The 27,216-nt window shown below is 38.9% G+C and overlaps 2 long non-coding RNA genes across 5 annotated transcripts in view; one reads left to right on the forward strand and one right to left on the reverse strand.

The window, feature by feature from the left end:
- Positions 1-27,216, forward strand: part of LOC111768760 (uncharacterized) — a 210,091-nt gene that overhangs the window by 39,750 nt on the left and 143,125 nt on the right. For all 4 annotated transcript variants that reach the window (XR_011428548.1, XR_002801251.2, XR_002801252.2 and 1 more), the window contains exons 2-3: positions 3,928-4,082; positions 10,399-10,498. This is a non-coding gene — a long non-coding RNA (uncharacterized lncRNA). The remainder of the gene's footprint in view (positions 1-3,927; positions 4,083-10,398; positions 10,499-27,216) is intronic.
- On the reverse strand, positions 8,735-26,486 carry LOC138918793 (uncharacterized). Its single transcript, XR_011428551.1, has 3 exons — positions 25,574-26,486; positions 24,494-24,697; positions 8,735-10,704 (listed from the first exon to the last, which is right to left on the reverse strand). It is a non-coding gene; the product is annotated as an uncharacterized lncRNA (long non-coding RNA).

Here is a 27,216-nt window from a genome sequence, read left to right on the forward strand (position 1 = left end):
ACACATACACACTTGTTGTTATTGATGTCAGCTAAATGCATTAAGATGACTGTTGATACCTATCAATCTCTCAAGGATATTAAAGGCACTGGGTTCTTGTCACTGCAGAAACTACTGGTACTGATGGAGTTCAGACTTTATCTTCTTGAGATCCCATGGAGATTTCTGAGAAGCAGTTCTCTCTTTTCCTTTTTTATTTGGCAGGGAAAATTGTCCCTGAGCTAGCATCTGTGCCAGTCTTCCTCTATTCTGTATGTGGGACACTACCACAGCATGGCTTGATGAGTCGTGTATAGGTCTGCACCTGGGATCCAAACTTGGGAACCCTGGGCTGCTGAAGTGGAGCATGCGAACTTAACCACTACACCACTGGGCTGGCCCTCAGTTCTCTTTATTTTTTACCTGCTTTCTGATTATTAACCTCTTATGTGAATTCATGACTGCAGGGCAGAGGGCAATCCCCATGGCAGAAACTATGGTCCTTCCTCTCTGCCACATTTTGTTTCCTCTGCTGGAGATACTCTTCCTACTTCTTTTTTGCCTTGTTAACTCTTATTTGCCTTTCAAGATTCAGATCAGAGGTCATTTCCTGCAGGAAAGCATCCGTAACTGCCCCTTTGGGAGTGAGATGCCTCTCCTAGTGCTCTCAGTGCACTCAGCACGCCTCTAATCCCCACAAGAATATGAGATGATACATTGTAACCTTTCAGGTACTCCTCTAGGCTACCAACTTCTTAGGGCAGAAGTGGGTCTTATTGATCTTTGTATCTCTGGCACTTAGGTGACACATGACACAAAATAAGGGATCAGCAAATGATTGCTGAATGAATGCTATCCCAAGAAACTTCTCTCTTCTGAAACTGCCCTACTGTTCTTGAACAAAACCTTTACAGCTCTACTGTCTCTTCCCTTTGATTGTTACTGAGAGGCTTCTTCGTCCCTCAGGCTAGGAGGCTGCGTTCCTTCAGGTCCCTAGTTATGCCCACTCAGGCTGGAGTCCTGGAATGAGCACAGTTTAATCTCAACCTGGGACATGTTCATTGACCAGAACTTCTACCAACATGGCGCATCAGAAGATAAACGACTGCATGTGGCCTTTGTGGGGACACTTCATTCTGCTCTCAGAAGTGACCCGGCCCCTCTGATTCAAAGGTTGCAGAGGAGGGTCTAAAATATAGTTCTATGCATCTCATGATGGTATGATGTTCAAAATTATCGTGGTGTGAACATCCCTGTGTAAATCATGTTTGCTTATAGGTGAATAGAGAAATATAATAATCCCCGTATTATTTGGTTACCTTAGAATTCTGTTGTATTTGAAAATAAAGCAGGATGCATGTTTCTTCATTTCATTTACAATAAGAGTGGAAAAGCTTTTTTGAATAAAATTGTGTCCTTTCAAATCTAATATAGTACAAATAGTAGTAAAATAAATTTTACAGGTCCTGGCGATCACATAATTCCAGAGGTAGGAGAACATATGTCTCCAGGGTGTGGAAGGTCACTCAAGGAGCACTTTTAGGTGCTGATCTTGCACTTGCGCGAGGCTGAGAGTAAGCGCCTCCTTAAATTTTGTGTCCTGTGCACCTTGCCTGCCTGACCCTAGTCCTGGCCCTGAATACGCGCTGCTTCTATCACTTAGAAAGCGTGCAACCTTAGAAACGTAAGTTACTCTCTCTAAACCTCAGTGTCCTCACAAAGAGGTAATGACAACCTGAGAATTTTAATTGAATGTCAGTATGCAGGTTTGGGCAATATAAAAACAGCCAATGAACAAGTTTTAAAGAATGATAAACTTAAAGAATAATAAAGGGTACACTAACCTGAGATATTCATTTTAATTCTTTCGTTTTACTGAGGAGGAATTGCTCAGGAAGATGCAGTGACATATCCAAGGCCATTAATCTATTTTGGGCAGAACAAATGCTGGAGATACTATTCAGCATTCTTTCCACTCTACCCTACTTACTAGACAGCCCAGTGAACTAGGTTGGAGACTCTGGAAAGGCAGAGGAAACAAATGGATTCAGGAAAGTTTGTGGAGGAAGAATTGATTGGTGAGTGACTAGTCAAGTGATGGCTTGGAAGCCTAAAGGACGTCTACAATTTAGACCACTGATACCTAAGAGAGTAATGCCATCAACTGAAGTAAGCAATGGAAGTAGGTAGGAGAGATGGTGAGTTGCCAAAAGACTGGAATAGAAAAAAACATACTTAAGCTAGGATGTGAAGGATTTAGACAAGATGTGAGGCAGAATTTTTCGTGAAAGAAGCCTGCTAGGAGTTTGTAATCGGATATTTAGGCAAACTGAGAAAATCTTTTATGCTGGTCTTTGAAAAGAGGGTAATTTTCTGGGATGGCTTAAGCGTAGCATTGCTTGTAAGCAAGAAGCTGTATTCAATAATTTCCCCAAGTCCATCTGAGGCCAGTGATTCTTTGAAGTTCTTAGATTTAGTACACATGGCTTATAAAATGGATGTTGGATATGGTACATAAAAATATGAAAGATTCAAAATGACCTTTTTAAATAGGAGGGGAATCAGCTATGCTGTATCAAAGGGGTTACTGTGGTGTAACCTTTCCAGCTCCTGCAGACTGTAGTGCTTTTAAAGACCCAAGAATCTGAAACTTCATCCAGGCACTAACCGTATGTAGCCAGCATGTCTGCCAAGGCGGTTACAGAGAAGGAAGACAGCTTATCAAGAGGCAGCATCTGCACCAGAGAACCAGGAAGGCTCCCGAGCTGAGTTTTTATCAGCAAAAGAGGGAAGATGAGCCTGACCAAGTTGTTGTCTCAACAGTTTCCTGCTGAAGACAACTCTGTAAACTAAAGAAGTCACATTTAACATCTTTTTAGTTTTCTGGCTCAACTGGTAAATAGTTATGCTTTCATCATTGTTGGTTTTCTTCAAGCATAACCATGGACTCAAAAGAATTTTAAGAAAAAATGATTTTAAGGAAAATACTATAATCCAGGCTGTATTATTGTGAGAGAAATCAGAGTGACCAAAAATGATGTTTCAAAATCCTACTTTGAACTTGTCTTAGGCTGGGACCCAGAAAAAGCTACTTCTACTGTGGAAATATGCAAGTGTTGGTGATCTAGACCAAATAGATTTGCTACTTTCAATGGAGTAGTTTATTTACAGCATCTTGATGAGAGAGAATGTGGGGCCTACTAGTTCATTTAACTATAATGATGGATACTACTCACAAAGACAGAATGTGTTCAAAGCTAAGGTGTTTTCTGTATGGTGCATGGATTTTATTGCAATGACTATTCTAGAGCAGTCAGAAGGACATGGGACAGAAATTAGCATTACTAATTTAGGCAAACTAGAGAAAACTTGGTAGTAATTATTTCTGTAGACAAGTAGCAGTATGATCCCAGTAAAGCCTGTATTGAAATTGGCCCTTTGGGGATGGTGACTGCCCTCAATATCCGTCTATTTGGATAGAATGGAGAGGGTATACAGGGATGAAGTTCCGTGCACTGGATTTTGGAGCCTTAGAGGAAAGTGGTGCTGAAATGTTGAAGACATTATGGGGTGTATTCACAAGCCTAGTGTATGGGTAAGAGTCTACTTCTCCAGCTTTGAATGGACTGAAGAGGAATGCGGAAGCCTTTATGGTACCTGGAAGGTTTTGCAGCTTTGTGAGCAGTTGGAAGCAGAATTTTGGTCTACAGAGGTCTCTTAGCCAAATGGTGGCACACTGCAAATGAATTAGAGCTATTGTTGGTTTTCCTGGTAGCATTCATTAGGTCGTAGTCTTGTTCTATAGTCTACACCCATTTCTTGGAGAAATTTGGGATCAAACTCTTGATGAAAAGTTGTGCAACTTAATTTTTGTCACAACCATGTTTTTTAGGAGTCTTTTGAAAAAGAAATGTATTTATTATTTATTCCTTCATCATGTATTTTCAGCTGGATTCTAGAGTATAAATGGAGAACAATGAGAGATGAAGACAGAGTGACAGGGTAAATTATGATGGACCCTCATGTGATGACAATGAAGCTGGATTTTATTTGTAAGACATTAGGGAACAACTGGAGGATGAAGAGATGCATCCAGAGCAAAGGTGAGATAGTAGAGGTCTGTTGGCTCACAGCCTTCTGGTTATACCTCGATCGTGTTTAAACTGTAACATCCAGCAAGAGTGACGCTGGGTTGGAATACAAACTGTTTTGCACCTACTGTGGCATACCTGGTGCACTACACATATTTATGTTTATTGCACAGCCCCCCATAGACATTATTGTTTGCAATTCTCGATCTAGAAGTTTGTCTTCAAACGCCATATAGAAACACTATATCTTTACATTACGTGAATATCACCAGGTCTGACGAACCTATAAATTCAAATACAGACTCATTAATACTAGTGCTAAATAATTATGGTTCTACATACACAAAAATTTGACTTAAGCAATGCTTATTTCTGAAAATCTCCAGGGATCTCTCATATGTGCAAGAGAAAAACAATTCACTCATATTTTCACCGTGTTGCCAGCAAGTTGTATGGGGGAGGTGTCATATCACAACCACTGCAACTGATGCCTTTCTGGGAAAGCAGCTTCCCTGCCACTCTACTGGCCTCAAAGATGGCTACCACTGGTTGGCCACTGCTCTGCAGACTCATGAGGTGTGGCCACATTCTTTCAGTACAGAGATGGGGATGTTCATTTTTCCATATTGGTTTCAAACTTTTGTTTAGGTGCCAGAGCCCATAATCTCAGAGTTTTACTGGAAAATAGCAGCTTTACTTCTGAGTCTAATTTTTCTTCCTTATGTGTTGCAAAACCCATCCTTAGAGCTGTTTGGCAGAATGACACCAGAGCATCACATTATTTATCGTTTTTTCTCTTATTTCCCTAGGTTCTTCCAATCCCCTTCTCCCACGTACCTCATATTGCCTCCTTTCGGTAAAACGTAGAAAAGCTCTAATGCATTTCAACTCATCCAAATGGGTACTCCATTTGGAAGATGACCTTCAGTCCCTCAAACAGATAAGGGAGCTCACTTTTGGATTAGCAGGGCACGGTACTAGATTACTATTACCTAGTGTGGGTAACCCACTGCATTTATTTTCATGTTTTTATAGTTTGGGTGTATACTCATGATCACATCAATATAAATATACTCATAAGCACAATCTTTGCGAAACCTCTGTTTTAAAAGTTGGGACTGTTCTTCATCTACTCTAGTAAATTCTACCTGAATGTTCCTTTCTTACTGTCTTTGGTTTACTGATACCACTACAGTTAAGTGAATCTATATTAATTTCTTTGCATCTCTTCTAAATGAGAGTTAAAGAAAATGTATTAGTCTTGCCTTCTGATGCCTTTTCACGTCTTTTCCAAACATGTCACCCTCCTTCAAAACCCAAGTCAGGACTCCTGTCTATGAATCTTTTCTTGCTGACTCATGTCTTGTTTTAGCCACTGGCATCACATTAATTCGTCACTTTCTGAAAGGTTTTTTATGGAGCACTGGTTTCTTGAAAGATACTAATAAGCGTTCTTTGGGAGAGGTAGGAAAAGAAATTTGTGGCCAACTAAATTTGGATAAGTCTGCTCACTATATCTACCTTTCTCAGTGCACCTGAACATATTAAAAGCTTTAACAAGTTTTTCAATAAAGAAATGAATTTAATTTTGTATTCAATCTTACTAATGTGTATGCTCTAATATTTGTGTTACATTTGTTGCATATTGCAGCTTTGTTAAGCTGTAAATTTCTTAGGAATAAATAAATATCCTCTATTTCTGTCATAACTCCCCTTGGTCCCTGATCCAATGCTGTGTATAGTTTTGCTACACTTACTTATTTTATACTAGACACCATTCTAAGTCCTGGAAGTTCAAAGATGAGTAATTTTTTTTAAAGATTTATAGGATAACAAATAGCTTTCAATGAACAGTATGTTGCTGATATTTAGCATTTACTGGATTATGAGCACCTTGGAATTCAATTTCCAATTCTAAGTGCAACAGTTTACTCTCTGTTTCTCTGCCTCCATTTAAGAATCTGTTAATCTTTTCTTCCCTGTTGTTATTACACAACTATAAAAAGACTTTTAACCGTATTTGAAAACTAAGGTAAAATTATCAAAATATTACACAGGGATTTGTAATTTTGTTTTCAGTTTCACTCTGATGATGAAAAAGTAAAAACATAAGTACAGGGCATAAGTATACTTCACTTGTTCTTTGGAATATAATTTATTCTTAAATTAGAAATGGAACATTTCTAACAGGAAGGATCAAGGGATTGTGAAGTGGTGAAATAACGCTTTAAAACAGTATTCCTAAGAGTCTGACATCCCCAAAGCAAGAAGCAATAGGAGAGACGGATAATGGCAGGAGCAGGTGAATGAAACAGTTTGTTACATTGCTGCTAAGAATGCGGGGGTGCTATTGCCGTAATTTAAAGCATTTAGGCTCGCTGGATGGTGCACGTTAGTACTAATTAGTGTAAATTAGTGCTAATTTCTAATACTCAAAAGATTATTAGCTTTTTGACCCAAGAAGTAGATATTCAGAGTTCAAAGGGCCCCCCACTACGCAAGAATTTGCAGTAGTGTTCTACTACACAGGGTTATAGTCCATTTGGAGACAAAAGAATTGTGGCCACAAAAAGAATAGCTCTTGGTTCATTTTGTAATTCAGCGAACATTTGTTGGGTCCCTATTTGATGTCAGGGGAGGTGATGGCAGTTGTAGTGGTAGTTAAAAATAAACAGTATCTTCTGAAGAGAATTCAATCTTTTGGGAGAGATGGAAAGCTTAAAAATATAAGGTGATAGAAGTATGTAAAAAAAGTTACTATTACGTGGTGGAGGAAAACAACAAAACTTTGAAAAACCTCTTGAGAAGTGAGTGGTTTTGCTCCAATTTATTTAGGAGGATAAAGAGCTCTTAGACAAAATGTTAAGACACACAAAACAGAACAAAACAAATGGCTTGAGGAGGTATTGAGAAAAATATTAGGGTTAAAATCTCAGCAAGTGAATGCACATGTCATGTCACAGAGAAAAATCTGAAGAAGAAACTGCTTCTGGAGTTAGATAAGGCTCTTCTCATAAAATGTGAACTCTGAACTTTTGATGAAGCAGAATCTTCCCACCTTCTATGGAATAATAGTGACCCTTGGCATCAGCCTTGGAGGGAAAAATCATAGTGGTGTTGAGAGACCACTTGCTGTGGTGTAGTTTCCATGGCAAATCATGAGGTGTATCAAGATTCTTACAACCCACCAACTTCAACACACTTCTGCCAATACACCAAGAAGAAAATGATACCATGAAGAAAAATATCTAAAATGTATTTCTTATAAATTTTAATTCTAAGGTGGAAACTGAACAGTTTGGGTTTACAGATAGAATTTAAAAAAAATCTCGTCTTGTATTTGAAAGTCAAGAGTTTAGAACAGAAAGGAGAATAAGGGAAGTGAAACACTGACTTCACAAATAACATTGAACAACATAATTTTTTTGATACTACTGCATATGATGAAAAACACACGGGTTTGTCAAGAGGCGGCAACATCCTTTTACAGCATGTGGGTCTGTAAAGATAATCTCAGATTGGAGAAGAGAATTTAAACTAAAATTTGAGAGACTTTTGGCATAAGAAAAGCAAAAGAAGGAAGTGCCACGTATTTCTTAGGAAAAATGATTAGAAACTATTATTGGAGCTTCAGATATCTATGTTCCAATTCCCAAAATATAATTGTTTGCCAAAATAAGAAAAAGATCTCAGAAGAGTGTTACCACTGTCTGTCTTTAAGGACTGTCCCTGCTTGCAAGTCCTGCTGCAGCCTACCACAGGTGTGGATCCCATTGTTTGTGGATACGAAAATGGGTCCGGGGGTCCAGCGTGAATTGGCTTCTCCATGCCCTTTTTGGAGGGTCTAACTTAGACTTCTGCCCATGTCTTCTCGAACCATGATGAAGTTAGTTTCATTTCTTAGCCCTACATCTGTCGTATGCCAGCATCTTGCCTTTCGCAGGCAGCTGAGGTTTTGGCAAGTTGGTTGCTGAATTGCTGTTATGTTTATGATTCTAACATATTAGGTAGATATGTCTTCTAATATAACTTTAAGAAGATCTTTAACTACTAAGATCATACCTGTGTTTTTGTGTCCTGTGTTAAAAATCATAGATATGATTAAAGTTACTAGATGAGACTAGTAGATGTTTCTGTCTTTAGGGATAGTCTTTAAATAAGCTGCCTGTGGCAAATTATTGGTAGCAATGTAAAGATGTTTCTAGGCCTTCCCTACCAGTTGAGGAAAAAAGTCTTTCGATCTGTGAAGAAGGGTGTAGGAGCTGGTGGTGAGGGTGGAGGAGGAGGAGAGAAGAGGAGGGAGAGAAGTCTCCCTTCGTTTACTGTCCCCTCCTGCCTCCCACCTTGGAGCCTACTCGACTACACGTCCAATGTCTGGATCTGTCCTTTCACCCGTGACCAAGGCCGAACACTCCTCTGGTCTGCCAGTTCATCTCATTCCCATTCCATCAAATTGCAGTTCTCCAAAGGAACTGTTAGTTTATTGAGATCAGATGTGTCTTTTTAATAAAAGTCATAAATTGGGAAAGATTGTTGAATATTCTTGGATTCATAAAGACATTTGTGACATATGTATTCTAACCCGGATACAAGAGACAATGCTAAATTGTATATTTATATATTTATCATCGGTAAAGTCAAAAGGTATGTAGAGACAAATAATTAACTAAAAAAATTATTTTATTAGCATTTTAAATTATTTTAAATTTCAGAGTTTACTAGAGGGGCCAATATAATAACATGAAAAGCACTTTAATTTTTTCATATTTGTCTAGTTAAAAGTATTCTGCAGGTATTCAGAAAACAAAATGTTTTTCGGTTTTTGATTCTTTTTGAGGAAGGTGAGCCCTGAGCTAACATCCATGCTCATCTTCCTCTACTTTATACGTGAGACACTTGCCACAGCATGGCTTGGTAAGCTGTGTGTATGTCCATGCTTGGGATTTGAACTGGTGAACCCCGGGCTGCCGAAGTGGAGAGTGTGAACTTAACCACTACACCACCGGGCTGGTCCTCCCCAGAAAACAAAATGTTTTAAAAATTATATCCATATTTTCTCTGTAAGAGATGGCTATGGAAGATAATTGAAATTGTGTGTACACGTGTTTTTACAATAGCTTGGGTTAGAGTATGCTAATGGCAATATTTCCATTTATTCTATCTGATATTTGGTTTTAATATTTACTCTTTATTCACTTTCTCTTGCTGAGACAGAGAGACATAGATGAATCTGCTTATTATTATGGAAATGTGAAATGATTTTCTTTTCTAGCCAAGACTTCTGATTTCTAGAAGCCAAAGGTGTTAACTCCACATATTAACTTTAAAGGAGAGCAACTAAAAGTGTTAGTCTTTAAACTCAAGATTTATATACAAAAGATTTCTAAATCAAATGTATCCATGAGCTTATATGTCACTCAAAAAAAGTAAGTGAGACCTGACTCTCTAATCAAGAGAGATCATGTTGTCAGAGATGTGGCAAAATAATACAATTGTTGGTTTTGTTCTGGCGTCATAGTCCCTGCATAGAGATAGAAGAAAATGCTTCTCAAACTTTAATGATCACACCAATCAGCAGGGGATCTTGCTAAAACGCAAATTCTGCTTCACTAGAGCTGGGTGGGCCTGGGATTCTGCGTTTCTAACAAGCTTTCAGGGAGCGCTGATGCTCCTGCTCCTTGGACCGCACTTCATAATGTGGATGAGCAATTAGAGTAAGGTTCATGATTCCACTTCACTTTTCTTTACTCCTCTTCTGTCCAGCTGTTGGCCTACCTTCTAGGTAGATCAGAGTGAATTCTGATACTAAAAGGATAAGCTGGAGGATCGTTTCTATAAAACTTTGCTGCAGATCAGTCAACTAAAAAGAAGTTACAGGGGCCGCAACAGAAATAATAAGACCATTGGTAACATATGTACTACATGAGTTTCTTGTAGCTTTATATGGTTTTGTTGATTAGTTAAAGGTAGGTAAGTTGGAATTTTCCAGCAAACTATATGTTTATTATCGTTGATATGTTTCAGTAATTTGGCAACAAGGAAAATTATTACTTGGACTGAAAAAAAAATAAAGTACATAGGGTATAAGTAAATGATTCAACGCTGTTGTGTGATTTCTTTCTGGCTTATCAAGTGTACACATTTCTTCTGGTGACTAGGTAGCTTATCTATTCCTACGAATGTATGAGTTCCTTGATAGCAAGAATTATAACTTGTACCCTCTCTGTGTGCGCTGGAGGGTCCAATGCAGTTCTGGGCGCACAGCAGCATGTTGACCATCGCGCAGCCTTCTCTGCTCTTCACTCTGTTCCACTGCTTTATTTTGCAGACGAGGTGCCTGCCTGTGAGGCCTGTCCTGCGCTGAAAGCTGCAGTTTGGGGTGCACACGTGCTTCTGGCTTTCACTTCCTGAGGATCATTCATTTTGAGGTGATTCTGTCCTCTTTACTTTTGCAGAGAGCCTTGTCTACCATTTGAAAAGGATCCTGATAAGAACTGTCGTAGAATTCTCCGGGAACAAATTATGTCACTTTTAGTGTTGTAAACATTTGCTAAATAATTGGTTGAAGTTTAGGAATGAGTTTATTATACCATTCTCTTTTTCGTGTGCATTTGGAAATTTGCATAACCAAAATCTAAAAGAAATAGGGAATCAAACAAGGGAAAATATTATTTATGAGGCCAAGCATGTAGAAGAATAGAGAAACTAATGCGGCTACAAAGACGTGCATGTATGTATTCATTGGTTAAGGCATATGTGTGTAATTTGATAGAATTATGAGTTCAAACTCTGACAAAAAGGATTTATTTGAACAATTATTTATTCTCACAGACCAAAAAGGGTCAAGTTTTTAGAAGCTCATCACTATCCTGATCTGCTCAAGTAGGTTAAAAACAGTCAAATGTGAGGGGATATTTTAAAAGTCTACTATGGTGCCTAATGAAATTTCTCTGCTAATTATCAGGATAGAGACCAAGGCTTCAGGTGAGTGGTTATATGGGCCCGTTAGTTGTTTTGGCAGCACTGATGTACTGACTTGCTCTGTCATCTCAAACGTTAGTCACAAAGAGGGACTACCTGAGAATCTGGATTGATTAGTGTGAATCTAATACTACTAGGAGCAAGAAACCTCAATATAAATTGGGTCAGTCAGTCATTCACTTGCTTGAACAACAAACATTAACTATAGGCATGTTTTGTTCAAGACACTATTCTAAGGACTACAGGAGAAACAAGATACGTTAGGTTTGTTCCTTTCTCCTGTATCTTGTAGTTTAGTTGAGAAGATTTGACTTGTGTATTTAGTGGCAACACAGAGACTGGAATCAGTTCCACCAGAAACATATAAATGAAGGTCTAAGGAAGTGAGGAGGTAGTCAAAAGTACTTTTGCCTGGAAGGATGCTCCATTGATGATCAGTCAATAAGAGTATCTTTATGCTAGAAAGACTTCTAGGTATGTCAGTGTGAGAAATGATATTTTCTGACTTGAAAATATCTTACCTTTTAGGCTTTACTTATTTAGGTAGACATTAAGAAACATAAGCAGGTCAAAACGGTGATTTAGCATTTGAATACTAGATGTAGGTTATAAACTACTGAGTATACAAATAAAGTTACAAACCAGCATGCACAGTAGGACTCAGAGTTTATAATAATTCATGAGTATATTCATGTATATTTATATATGTCTATCCAGATTTGGGAAATTTTGAGCAAGATATACACCAAACTTTGAGTCATTAAATCTAGGGGATGGAATTGGATGGGTGGAATAGGGAGAAAATTTTACTTCTTAGGTGAGCCTTTGGAGATTTTTACTTATTTTTTCATTTTAGTATTTTTCAAATTCAAAGTTATAATTTCAGTTCCAATGTAGAAATGATTTTTAAAAAGGATCTAGCCCATGTGTCTGTCTTTTGACAAGATAATAAAATCATGTATGGAGGCTTTTCTTATCTTTGGTTTTAAATTTTCATTTTATTTAAGCAAAATACTATGGTATGATTGCATGTTGTTGCTTATGTAACAATACAGGAAGGAAAATGCACCAAAATTAAAAGTGTGATTGTGTAAGACTGAAGAGATTATAGGTGATCTATTTTCTTTCCCTTGCATTCCAAATTTTCTATAATGTGATTTTTAAAAATGTTTTGATTAATATTAATTAAAGAATGAAACAAAAAAGTTATCTAAAATACCTTTGCTTACATAATGACACACGTGCGTTTCAAGACTACTACAGGATTAAGTTTATAATGCACTTCAAGACTCTTATAATAAGCTTACAATTAGATATGTCTTATTTCTAAAACATAAATCAATGAAACAACACTATTTATAGATTATACCATATACGAGTAATTAACAGGGTAATGGCTAGCTTTGAGGAGACTGATTGTTCTAAGTAAGCATTGCATTCACATTAAAACCATAACATGCAAAAGGAGAACATTTCACAAACATCTGCTGAAAGTGTCAAGATGTTTTGGTTTTTTTTCCCTAAAAGTCAGTGGTAGAAGCAGGGTTGTAACACTGTCAGACATCAGCATATTTCTTAGGAAGCACTCATCATTCATTTCCCACTCTTAGCTACCTGACAGCTGCGCATCATGGAAAGGTCAAGGACTCTGCTTGTAGACCCAGGTCCAGCACATACATACTAGATGGATCATCGTTTAGCCTGTTACTTAAGCTCTCTCTGCATCAGTTTGCTCATGTGTAAAGGAAAAAAAAAGAAGAGAAAAAAAGATTCCCTAGGTGGAAATATATCTGCTGTATTTTCGTCTAGGAAACCTCCTGCCTCCATTGGGTGAGTGGGTGGGGCAGCTGGGGTTCTTAGAATGAGGGGATGGTTGAGGGGGAGAAAGTAATATTTATTGGATGTCTTCTCTCTGTCAGCAGGGCTGGCTTCATGGGCATGTGACCAGCATAATCACACAGGGCTTCGTGTTTAATAGGGTCCTATGCTTGGTTTAAGGTGCTATGGTCATCAGTCTAAAATTCTTAGTAATTTTATCTTTGATTTTATGATTTTTAAGTGAAGTCAGATAACCCTGAGGTGGTTCTTGGCTGCCAGTTCCTTGCCCCCTGGCTCCCTGGGCCCTCACTGGCCTCCTGGACCAGCTAGTGACAGCTGGGGCCCTCCTTTCCTGGCAGGGGCCAGGTGCAAGGAGGGTCTCGCTGGCCCTGCAGTATCTAAGAGCCAGGCCAGGGTATATTTCACGGGGCTTTGGGGTGTTGTTAGACTTTTCCCCACTCCCCATCCAGGTAACTAGTGTGTCCCATCTACCTTGGGTTGGGGTGTTAGGCTTGTGGGAGGGGAAGAGGCCTGGCTCAGTACCCCCACCCCCAACTGAGGGGCCGGTGTGACAAGATGAGATGCCTGGCGGCTGATGAGCTGTCTGTGTGCAGGTGCTAATACACTCCATAGACCAGCAAGGCCTGGGACGCTGTGCGCGGCTATGCAAGTATTCCTGAGGCCGAGGGAAGGCAACAATAAATAGGAAATAAAAAACATAAACAGTAATTAGCAAATAGCAAATAATAATTCAAAGCAAATTTTGAGGGAGAGGCTATGGAAGAAAGGTATAGGCTTTGTATGCATTTTGGTATCTGTAATAACACTGTTTACCTGCTTTTTTGAACCATGGACCCCACATTTTCCTTTTCCACTGGGCCCCGCAAATTATTTAGCCCGTTCTGTACATCCAGATGTGCTTTAGGTTGCTGAAAAGATTGGATGAAGTAAGGTGTAATAAGCACCTAGCAAAGGGTCTGGAGTGTGTTCGGTCTTCAAGAAATGGAAAGATTAGAAGTAAATTATGGGCCGTCAAAATATAAAAACATTAAGAAGGGCATTCTAGAAGGGACAGACAATCCTCCTAGAATCATGAGTGAAGAATCCTTCCATTTCGCTTTCCGTCTTCAGGGTGGGTGGCTATTTCTAGGGAATGGTTTGTTCCTTTGATATTAGAGGGTTTTTTTCAGGACTCATTCACCAAGTTTTTGCTCTCATTATTTAGAAAGTGGTTTGGCAATGCAAGAGGCCATGCTAAGAGCAATGTGAGAGAGGATGAGTGATTGAACAAGTCATTTGCGTGCCCATCCATCTAGTTTGCTGAGCAGTATTTTGATGCTGGTTAAAAGGTAGTCCTGGGAATGTTACAGCTGGAAGGTCTCATAGAGACCCTTTGCCTCACCCCTTCCCTCCTAAGTTGATTTGTTCTTGTTCTCGTGTGTGTGTGTGTGTGTGTGTGTTTGATCTTCAACATAGAGAACGGCAAGTGCTGCATGAACCTGAGAAAGGTTACAGGCTTTCAGCAGGAGAAGAAAAAAAAACAAAAAACCCTTAGCCTCTGGGAGGGGAAAATGCCCTGTCTATTTTTCTGCATCAAGAATATTAGTTTAACTAAAAGGAGTTGACACAGCTTCTTGAGAAACATTTTCCAGAAAATTAAGCCTCTGTTTTCTCTTATCTCATTTTCACCTTTGCCACTAACCCATGAGCAGTAAAACTCAGAAATCTTATAAAGCATTATGGCCAATAAAATAATTCATCAGTGTAATACATTTGGTCTGGGGAAATCTATTTTTATCTATTACATGGTACGTGGAGTGCACTGTACTTTCTTCCAAGCAACTTTTGGAAGATATCTGGCAAAATAATTCCATGTGACTAGCAGTTATTTTCTGGAGACTGGTATTGTTTTGACATGGAGAGCATTGAAAACATATGGTCTTTCATGTGTCTTGCCTTGTGCTTTTCTTGAAAATGTTTATATTTGCTTGTGGTGAAATGCATTAAGTTTCATAATCCTGAACAACCTTCTGGTACACAGATTCACTTTCAAGCAGCGTAACTGGGGAAACAGAAGTTTTTACAAAAAGATGAGGCTTTCTTATGTAGCTATGCATTTTATATGACACAGGTGCCAATTTTGGATTTTTTTCCCCTAATGTTTAAATTCCAAAGGAACTGTTATGATAAATTATCTTTATGCCACCTCCCCGATAGCTCCTATCCTTCAAGAATCAATATAAATTTGGCTGGAATTGTCAGCCTGAAAATAATGGCAAAGTCTGCACTCATTTAACCTCACAATGTGGCTTCTATAGTATTCATTGATCCTTGTGATTATGACAGTGAACATTTCCTGTGCATATAGTAGAATGAGATGGCTCCATTGAAAGGTTTTCCTTGACACAGGATGTCTATAAAAAGTACATTTTTCTATATATACCCTAGGATAAGTCTACTGGGCATTATTGCTAATGCTTACTTCCTTTATGTCCAGAATCAGTAATCTAGCTTTCTCCTTAGCATTTGCAGTATTTAAATCAAGGAAGTAAGAGGTAGTTTGGGCTGTGCTCATCAACAAGGGAAAGTCAAAGAAAATTTTGAAGACGTCTAAATGTACGTACTTTAAACAGAGAGGTCATTTTCAAGTATCTTGAAATTGAATCTCAGAGATTGCATGCTAGTCGGTCAAGCTTTATATTTTGATTTATTTTATTTTATGCACTATAATTTAACAGAATATATACCATCTTTTAAAGCCACATGCATGCTTCTACTTTCCTGATCTTTGTTTCAGTTGATGGTAAGCAAGTTCAGCCTTAAATGTTCGTTGGTGTTAAATTGATCATGGATTTTATACCAAACTAGACTTTTGAGGCCCAATTACAAGATTGGAAAATACCTTACTGTATTCAATGTTGAAAGCTTGCAACTTTTCTTTTCAAAGCCCGTTATAGTATTTATATAACAAAATATCCCAGTTATGTTTTATTTTCTCAATTTATTAGAATTGTGTCTCTTTAAGAGAACTTCAGCATACCAAAGAAAGATTTGAAGAGACAGTCCCTGCCCCTAAATTTATGGCAACACCAGTTAAAATATCAGTGTAATTATAATGTTCAAATGCTCATTTTATAATGAATGTGGTTTTCAAAAGCATGCAATTTTCCAGTACTTTGGGCCAGTTTTCAAAGAAAAATTATTTAATCTTTATTTGAGGTATTAGTTAAAGGAAAGCAAAACAGCTTGAGTCAAAGCACTTTGGAATTCGTTCAAGACTCAAACTGTTAAAAGTGATTCAATCTGTTCACTGTCTTGGGTTTTGCCGAGATTATCCACCTGCAGTAAATTGAAAAACCAGGAAAGACTGTACTGTTAGAACAGTTTCCAGTTGGCCCATTAAGGGCTTTCTGAAGATATCTTCTCTGAAAAAGATGGGCATGACGTGCACTGTTTGTTCTATTTGTTTTGAGAAGAAGATAATAATAGCAACAAAGAAGCAATCGTCTTAAAGATGTACAAGTCTTCCCATATGGACAGCACGTGAATCCTCAAGGTTAAGGCACTTTGAAAGGGCTTCTTGACTTTATGGAAGTTGCATGGCCACAGGGATGGCAGACTCAGGCCCATACTTATTAGTATCATTAAACCGTTCTTACATCGGCTCTAACTAGAACAGAAACAAGTCATCCAGCACCTGGTTGAAGTGAGGTAATGAATATAATAAGCCTCAGAAGCAAGAGAAATCAGGGCGCCTCCAAATGGCTTAGTTTGATCAGTGATTTAAAATTAGAGGGCTCTGATCTTGAAGTAAGTGATTTAGTAGCATCAGTATTTTCTGATGCTACTCTAAAAACTCTGGCAAGTACTATCTGACTCAGGCAAAGAGGCTGAGAGCAATTTTGATTATCCAGTTTCATTGTGAGCATTTTATTCAAGGAAGAGCTATTAAAACTTGTTAAAAGGACATGCCATAAAGTCTTCAGAAATAATATGGCTCTGTCTTGTAAATTCTTGATATTCTGGATGTACTTTTTATTATGATCTTAATTGCCTGAAATCTATTTGGCATGCTTTGTAATCTCTCCAAGGGGTCCTTGACCATCTCAAGCCAGTAAATGTCCTATGTTTTGAACGAGTTTCTGTTTTAACAGTCGGAGCTAGCCAGTGGAGCAGGTTTCTGAGTCTACTCTCGAATGCGTTGAGTTCGGAGCTTGGCAGATGGGGAATATTTTTGTAGTGTCAGCCACAAAGAATGGAATATGTTCTAAAGTCAGCGCAGCTTTAACTAATTTAGGTCAAATATTTCAAAATACGTTTTCAATCCCTCAAATTTAAAGTGATAATAATTATTATAAAAAATATTGTTGAAAAATATCTTTTCTTACTACGAACTGCTGTTCAGTATATCAAGATGAACAGAATTCAGTCGAAGAAGAGCAATCAATGTAGCCTTTGAGGAAAACCCGTTCTGAGGGTTTTATTTTGTTTCATTTAGAGCTGTTCCAGCTGAATCTAGATATGTGTGAGGAAGCTGTAGACTGGGCCCCATAACCTATGCTGCGCTCCCTCTGGCAAGGTTTGGTCAAGAACTATAACTGAACCACAAAGACAGATTATATGTCCTAATTTGAGGCACTTTTGAGTTTTGTTTTGGTGAAACTTTCCACCACTGCCTCTTGCTTGAATAAAAGGAACTTGACAAAGACAGCAAACTCCAAGTAGATGCTGGCCTCTGTTGAGGAACTAGTACAACTGAGCACAAGAAGCAGCTAAAAGAGACCCTATGTGATTTTCTTGGCTAGTTAGAAATTTTTCAAAATCATATCTTGTTCTTAGGAAGCGATCTCTAGGCTTACTCTAATGAGAAGGCTTGGAAAATTGCCTTCACCTGATAGCCCCATTTTATCAGTCACTCTGGAACCCAGTACCGGGGAAAATTAACAAAAATCAAGGTCTTCTGTGAAAACACGTGAGACTCTTTTACTCATCCCAAACATATAATTTAAAGAAGTGTAAAAAAAGAATGGAACATTAACACAATACATATTGCAGAATCCACTTCTATAGAGTGTCATAAATTGTCAGACCTGGAAAGTTCTTAGAGTTAAAGGTCATTTAGTACAGTCCATTCACCGTCTTTTCTTCTGTGATAAGTAAACTGAGGACTGGGCTGATTCTGTGACATACTTGCCAAGGCTTATTTATGTGACAAGATGCAGAAGTAAGTGGCTACGTGGCAAACTGAGACTTAAATTCCTATTTCTCTGCCTAATGATCCAATCCTCTTCTTCGTCCTTGAGGAAGATTGTCCCCGAGCTAGCATCTGTGCCAATCTTCCTCTATTCTATATGTGAGATGCCGCCACAGCAAGGCCTGATAAGCAGTCTGTTGGTCCACCCCTGGGATCCGAACCCGTGAACCCCAGGCCACTAAAGCACAGCGTGTGAACCCAAACACTATGCCATGGGCCTGGTCCCCGACCAACTGTTTTTCTAAAGGGTATTTCCCTATAAAAAGGCATGCCCTTAACCAACCAATAGTGCACACACATGACACATGACACCTCATGAATTCCCAAATTAACATGTAAGATGTTGATGCAACATCACATTTTAACAATCTTTTCAACTTTTGATAAAGTTTTCTTTCTTACTAAGTGAACAATTTTTATTTTGACTGCAGTATAGATGAAAACTGTTCATCAAGTGATTTTATTTCCATAGAAGATATTCATATCATTCTGAGGCACCAAGTCACTGCTGAATTGAACATGCCAATCTTAGCAACCAATCATTGCTCTCATTGGCTTCTTTACTTTTATTTCCAGTTTTTGGGTTAAATATTTGGGAAAGAGAGTTGGAAATGGATAATTTCTTTTTTTTTTACAAGAGAGACGTGTTGAGATAAAAATGCTGACAGTTATGTAGGATTACTCCCTAGCCAATTTTCTCTTTTGTCTGCATATCATCAACTTTTGTGAGAGGCTGAAAATACAAATGTTAAATTTATTATGCCAGGAGTCTACTGTATCTCTAAGTTAATTAACCTTGTATAAGATCTTCTGACAGAATCCTTTTAATTTCAGGCAGTGCTCCACAATACACCATCTCCCCTATCTATCTATTTATCTATCTGTCTGTCTGTCTATCTATTCATCTATCCATTCATCCAGGCATCAAGACTTTCCTGACTCACCAGTCCTCTCTACCGAGTGATGGACTCTAAGATCAGTAGACAATACTGGAGATAAATGTACCAGGCAGCTACATAGAAACAGAGTTGGACAATCAATGTGCCGAAAGAGAGAGGCCTCTTGGGTGTTTAAGAGCAGATATATCGTATCCCGGGGCCTTTTGGTTCATAACTCCACATCCAGTCTTGAATCCAGAATCACTAAAAGGTTGGCTTAGTTATCACTGTGTTTCTCATTGTTTTTGAGTGGCATTCACATCACATGCTCTCTTTCTACAGTCTTGTTTTTAGTTATTTCTCCCATTCTCATAGCTTCCATGAGCATTTACATGTAGCTACTCCTCAGCTCAAATACATAAAAATTTTTATGAGGCAGTCACTGTGCATTAAATATTTCCTCAGTTAGGCTTCTCCAGGAAAGTAGGATCTGATATTACCTTCATATTGTGGATGAGGAATCTGAGCTCTAGCTGATTCCAAAGCCCATGCTTTTAATTGCTATGGTCTGTTGACTTTCAGGAATAGCTCTATATCTACATGTATTTCTCCAGTAGGATGCTCAGCAGGCAACACAAACTCAGCATGCCCCAAAGCAAGTGATAATCTTCCTTGGGAAAATCAGCAACAACTCCAGATTTCACTCACTTCTATTTCTGTTAGTGGAACTGCCTTTCTACCCTGGTCTGGAATATCAGTGTCATTTTCGATTGCTTGTCTCTTTCTCCATCTCTTCTTCCAATTAAATAACTTGCCTGATTTGATCTCTGCAGTACCTCTGACATGTGTCTTTTTCTTTCCATTGCCACTCATGCCATGGAACTCCAACCTTGTTTATCTCTTACTTGAATGATGAATTGGCCATCTACTTGTTTTTTACACCTCTATTTTCCCCTTGCAATTAATTTTATTTTTCTTTTCTAGATTAAGCTTCTTACAGCACACCTCCAATCAGCCACATTTCAGAGCTTTGTCATTTGTTACCAAATGAAGAACAAATGCTTCCAGCTGATGTTCATTGTCTTGTGATCTTCATTTATGGTGGAGGTTAAAAAATCAAATATCTACAGGCATCAGATACACAAGAATTATTTAAAGCAAGGTTTAAGGTGCTGGCCCTGTGCCCGAGTGGTTAAGTTCGCGCACTCAGCTTCGGCAACCCAGGGTTTCGCAGGCTCGGATCCTGGGTGCAGACATGGCACCACTCGCCAAGCCATGCTGAGGCAGCATCCCACATGCCACAACTAGAAGGACCCACAACTAAAAATGCACAACTATGTACCCTGGGGCTTTGGGGAGAAAAATGAAAAATAAAATCTTTAAAGCAAAGTTTAAGAAAACTTTTGTCTTGATAACAAAACCACCGCAACAGCAACACTAATAATAAAAAGCCAGTCTAGTCATACTAATAAATAGCAACTGACATTTGCAGAGGCAATAGGAAGTGCCAGAAACTGTGGCCATCAACAGAGTTTGCGCCCTGTGCAGAGGTCCGCTTCTGCTCATCTCCACTGATCACTGGTATGTGGGAATGCAGGCCTAGACCTTTAGATTGTTCAGGAGAGGCCAAATATTTAGGTTTTTATGTGTAATCTCCCAATATTTGAATACTGGTAACTAATTCAAATAAAACTAACTCTTTCTCTCTCTCTTTTCAGTAAGAAAAGAAAACTAAATAGTGACCAGGACAGACAAGTCACAAGGTGGTTACATTGAGCTCATGGTCTGCAAGTGTGCTCCCTCTGGATTGCAGTATGTTTCTCTCGCTCTGCTATATAGATTTTATGTTCCACGCACCCCCTTTCTCCCATCAGGATCTCTAGGTCTTGCCTTTCTGCCTTTCTTCTTATAGTTCTTATCCCCAGGAAAGCCTTCTTTACATCCAATCTGTTGAAATCTTATCAGTGCAGTCTACATCAAGTTCTATGTCCTCCATAAAGCTCCTCCTGATCTCAGTCAGGCATCTTACTTTCTCACAAACTTTGAGTCATCTCTTTTGTGGCCCATTCCTTATCTCTGCCTTGCATATTAGCTGTTTATACTTACATGCTCCAAATTGAGTATGCGATGCACAAGGTAAGACCATCTCTGGAACTCCACAGTCTTTGCAAATAGCACCTAAATGTAGCTGAAGCTCAATAAATCTGATTTTGAGTTTGCCAAGAGATGGGAGGAAAAGTCTCTGTATTGGGATATTTTCATTTCCATTTAGAATTGCAGCCCATCTGTTTCTTATCAAAAGACAGTAGGTCCATCCAATACTCTTCTCCCTCCATAATCCAGATACCATTTCTACCCTGTCTGTAAGAACTCACTTTTGTGGCACAGAGTGTGACATGGAGTCTGCCTACTTTAAGGAGGAAAAACATCACTGTACAAGAAGATCATCTGGTATATGGAAAGTTGATCCTAGCCAGGATGATGCTCCTATTGCTTTCTCAATAAAAAGACAACAGATTTGCTCATCTTTGTTCTCTTTTAGAACTCTTTTAATTCCTCTTTCAGTCATTATGTAGTTTCACTCAATCTTCATAGTCCGTGTTCTGAACCTGAACTTTCTCTGCTATACCACACAGAGTTCTGAAGTACTACTGATCAAATAACAGGCCATCAGGCAGCTGCCATATAGCAAATAAATGACCCCAGGGCACACTGCAAACTTAGTCATGCATATTTAAGAGCACTCAGCCTGTGCACACTCTTATTGATGAATGATAAATGCTTTGACATACCTATACCATCATAGCGTTAAAAAATAAACCTGCCACAGTAGTTAGACCCTTAAGAAACTTTCAGATGTAGAAAAGCCTTTATAGAAAGTGTACTCCATGATAATGCTGATGCTTAGGAGTATCCTAAATCTTGTGCTACTGACTTACCAGGTTGGAGGTTTTAGTTACAGTTTAAGAAACTTCACTCAAGCCAGGAGATACCCTAAACTATATTTTAGGGAGGAGAGTTGTAGTTCTGTTTATATCTAACATAATAAACATCAAGGGATTACAAAAAATATTCAGTGTTACAATAATCATTGAAAGATTCAAGGAAATCTAAAAGAAAAATGGCCATTTCCCAACCGCCTAACACGTAATCACTAATTTGATTTCTTGTTTCCTTTCAGCATTTCTCCAAATCTGCAAATACTGTTTACCTAGTATTATAGATTTTTTTTTTCCTTTTTCTCCCCAAAGCCCCCCGGTACACAGTTGTATATTCTTAGCTGTGGGTCCTTCTAGTTGTGCATGTGGGATGCCGCCTCAGCGTGGTTTGATGAGCAGTGCCATGTCCACGTCCAGGATTCGAACCAACGAAACACTGGGCCGCCTGCAGCGGAGCGCACGAACTTAACCACTTAGCCAAGGGGCCGGCCCCGTGTTTACCTAGTATTAAACGTACTTTATGAAAACATGCTTAACTGCTATTTTGTTTTGTTAAATATTTCCTAACTTAAGAAAAATGATCCTCATATCTTCCAGCAGATTCTTGCTTCTTTCAATGGGAAGTGATCTATAGATATAATAGGACCTAAACATGTATATTCTCAGGCATTTAGTTTTTCAAGGGATCAAGAAAAAATCATAAAATCATAAAGTAACAATGATATCACCAATCATAAATATAGGCTCTCACTTCAATAGTTTATTATTTCCAATGCTAGAAACACAATCCTGAGATGAGTCTGCAAAATAGAGATTCATACGGTAGCTAAAGAAATATTGCAAGACAGATGCTGGCCAGTATTCATCTTTAAACAGGCTTAAATTGTATTTATGAAGAATTTGACTACTCTTAAGAAGAATTGGCCCAGGTGTCTATCTGTCAGTCATGAGTTACTTGTGGTCCAGGGGGTTTCCTGAGTGAATAGTAGGAATTCTCTGAGGTGGAGAGGCTGACAGGGCCATCTTCCGAGCTTGTTAGTATTCATATTTTGCACAGTATTGAAGTTTTGTGCATTCAGTTAAGTAGGTTTATGGATTATATTTGTTAAAAAAAAATTTAACCCTTACAAAATGGACAAGTGGCTTATAAAGACTTCAGGAAAGAAGCAGAGGGTTGAAGATAATATAAGCCAAGCAAATTTTGACAAACATAAAAATTCTTTTGCATAATTAGTGGGTGATAAGGAGACATAAGTATCACGATTTATGTTGATATATTATTATTTTATTTATTTATTTATTTTTGATGAAGATTAGCCCTGAACTAACATCTGCTGCCAATCCTCCTCTTTTTGCTGAGGAAGACTGGCCCTGAGCTAACATCCGTGCCCATCTTCCTCTACTTTATATGTGGGATGCCTACCACAGCATGGCTTGTCAAGCTGTGCCATGTCAGCACCCGGGATCCGAACCAGTGAACTCCGGGCCTCGAATCGGAACATGTGCACTTAACCGCTGTGCCACCGAGCTGGCCCCTTGATATATTACTAAAGTATTTTTCATTCTCAATAATTCCCTGTTTTTAAAGGCTACCCCTGCCCCTTGAACTTCAGGGTGACGTGGGGCAGAGCAGAATGTCTGCTATCGTGACCAGGAGCAGTGAGGCTGTGAGCAGCCAGCCTGGGGACCTGAAAGCCCCTGGGGATGGGATGCGGCAGCTTGTGCCAGGGACTTCAGAAAGTGACACTGGAGAGGCCATGTGTTGAGGGGACTAATGGAGCCAACATGGATGGATATTAGCTGGGGATTCAATGAATGCTCATCCCTGCTACCCCTCTCTCCTCCTCTGGTACTTTATAACTCCCTACTCACAGCTCCAACGAAGAAAGAGCAGAGGGAAGAGTGAGAGGAACCATGGATCGACTGACAGAAACTTTAGCCACTTTGTGGAATTGGGGGCTTAAAAAAGAAATTACAGTCATCTACAGAAAACTAAAGACTTTCTTTTTTTGCACATCTGAGTTAGTAGCCTGAAATGGTACGAGGTCCGTTATACAGAAAGCAGTTTCAATTCCCCTTTGTTTATCTTCCTGTTTCTAGACTAGTGGTTCCCAAATCTGTCAACATATTGGTATCACCTGGGGAGTTTAAAAAACTACCAGTGCCTGCGTCCCAAACACAGAGATTGTCATTTAAGTTGATCTGGAGTGTGGCCTGTGCTTTATAATTTTAAAAAGATCTTAGGCGATCCTCGTGTGCAGACATTGGCTTACTCTTACACTTTGATTTGGGAAGGCGTTCATGGATTCTTAAAGTTCAGACTGCTGGAAGCGTGACAGCCCTCGGTGCCTCCCCTGTTACAGCACACACCATTCTGCAATCTCCTTCTCCAATCACTTGGCTGCATCCCCTACAGGACTGTGAGCTGCATGAGGGCAGGGGCCTTGCCTTTTTGCTCACCATTACTCTCCAGCATCCGGCACAGTGCTGGGCATGTAGAAGATACAGAATAATTATTTATTGCATGAGTGAAGGAATGACATGGGTCTTTACCTGCTTTCCTACTTGTTATCCCCCACTCCTAGCTCCTCTTGAATTAGAAAGCTCTCTGAGTGAGAACAGATGAGTCTTGAAGCGTGGCTCCAGGAGTGACCATTGAGGAAACGTGCACATGTGCTCCTCAGCTGAACTCCTTGACAGCACTGTTGGGAGATTATGATCCAAGGCCAAGTCTGTTGTCATCATCTTCTTAAAGTTCTGGGAAGAGAACATTTCTGCCTTTCCATTTCTGGAATTAGTCAAGACCATGCTATGTAGAGTGAATAATTAGTTACATGATTATGAATGGTTTTGTTAGCTTGGCTCAAATTTCTGGCTTTCTGTTTTTGTGTTCTATATATTGGTCACCCATGATGTTTTATTGACATTTACTACATCTCTAAATTATATATTCTTTGTTCAATTACCAGGAATTTGGTTGAGCACAATAGCGAATTTTAATTTTAAACTTAAAATTACTAAGTGCAAAGCATAATATGCCTAAAGCTGTGCTTTTCTATAGCATTTAAATCTAAATGTAGGTCGTAATAATTAGAAGATTCATGAATTTCAAAATCTTTCTTCTAGAGTCTTTTTTAAAACCATTTTGTGTGATACATTTTCTTTCTGATTGTACCTACAAATGGAAATACACATTTCATTTTTAAAATTCGACAGTGGACTTTATTCTCCTCCATCTGATTAGTACCTCTCACTGGGAACCTGGAGCCCATGGCGTGTGCAGCACCTTGTGATCTGGGAAATAAAGGTGATTGGCAAAAAGAAAAAGAAAGTAAATAGGCTTCTCTAGTTTTTTTGTTTTTTAAATCTGTCTGCTATTTCTGCTATCTCATTAAGCTCCCCAAACACTTGGTGAGTCTTTGAAGGGATCAGCAATGGTGTCCGTTGCCTACTCAGCAGCAATCACCATAGTAGATTTTGTAAAATGTGAAACACTCTTCTATTTTGTGAAATTTTATCTTTTGACATTTACTGTAAAAAATAAGGCAATGATATGTGGAGTAACTCTCATAAGATACCAAGTACAACACAAAATACAACAAGGAAAGTCGTAAAAGCAAATAATGCACTCACCACTAATCTTTTAAAACGAGCTGCCATCTCTTCTGGACCCCAGATGCCTGGAAATGGATTAATAATACTTCTTGGTTCAGGACACACTATCATCATTTGAATAAGCATGGCCTTCCTTTGTTTGTTTGTTCTTTTGAGGAAGATTAGCCCTGAGCTAACATCTGCTGCCAATCCTCTTCTTCTTTGCTGAAGACCACTGGCCCTGAGCTAACATCCATGCCCATTTTCCTCCACTTTATATGTGGGACCCCTGCCACAGCATGGCTTGACAAGCGGTGCATAGGTCTGCACCTGGGATCTGAACCGGCAAACCCCAGGCCGCTGAAGCGGAACGTGCGAACTTAACTGCTGCGCCACCAGGCGGGCCCCTTCTTTTTTTTTGTTTGTGGGTTGTCGCCACAACATACTTCCAAAGAGTGATGTAGGTCTCTGCCTGGATACTGAACCCGGGCCACTGAAGTGGAGCGTGATGAACTTAAGCACTAGGCCACGGGGCCAGCTCCCCAAATGTGTTGCTTTTGTATGAAATACTTATTCCCGTCTTTTTTCCATTTTTCTATTTTTTTTTCTTATTGATCTGTATGACTTTTTATATATTCTTGATGCTATCACCTTCAGTTGTGTGTTGCATGTACTTTCTCCCATTTGGTGACTGGTCTTGTCATTTTCTTTAAATGTCTTTTAATTTTCATATGGTCAAATGTATCAATATCTTTATGAATTAAGCCACTTTATATACAAACATACACACACGTAAAAAGGTGGTATTTGATTATATATATGCATATATAGCCAGCCCTGGTAGTCTAGTGGTTAGGGTTCATTGCTCTTACTGCCATGGCCCAGGTTCCTTTCCCAGTCAGGGAACCATACTACCTTCTGTTGTCATACTGTGGTGGCTGCATGTTGCTGTGATGCTGAAAGCTATGCCACCAGTATTTCAAATACCAGCAGGGTCACCCATGCTAGACGGGTTTTGGTGGAGCTTCCGGACTAAGACAGACTAGGGAGAAGGACCAGGACTCTCACTTTCGAAAACACTGGCCATGAAACCCCTATGAATAACAACCAAGCATTGTTGACATAGCGCCGGAAGTTGAGAGGATGGCGCAGAAAGACTGGGCAGCGTTCCACTCTGCTGTGCACAGGGTTGCTAGGAGTCGGAATCTATTCCATAGCACTAACACCTATATATATGTGTGTGTATATGTGTCTATATATTTCCAAATATTATTTTCATGATTCCAAAAACAAGTTATTTGTTGAATGGGGGACCAAAAGTTTTATACACATTGATTACAAGTTATTTTCAGAATTGAGAATTGTTAGAAGAAAAATTGCATCTTAGTATTGAATAAATAGTGTGCTCTCCATTTGTTTATTACATGTTATGTGCAAAACTCCAACTTAAAGAATCAACTGATACTTTACAATTTAGCCTAGACCAAAAAATTATACATTACACACAATAAGAATGTGTATTCTTTCTAGATATGGTATGTCCTGATATTTATTTCATATATATGTATATTTATAGGCAGATAACTAATGATGACTCTAAAATGTAAGAAACCACTACATAATACCTTCTGAGTCATAAAAGAATCATGGTTAACTCTTACTGAGTATTTGCTACAAACCAG

Source organism: Equus caballus, chromosome 18 (assembly GCF_041296265.1).
Source record: "Equus caballus isolate H_3958 breed thoroughbred chromosome 18, TB-T2T, whole genome shotgun sequence".
NCBI lineage: Eukaryota > Metazoa > Chordata > Mammalia > Perissodactyla > Equidae > Equus > Equus caballus.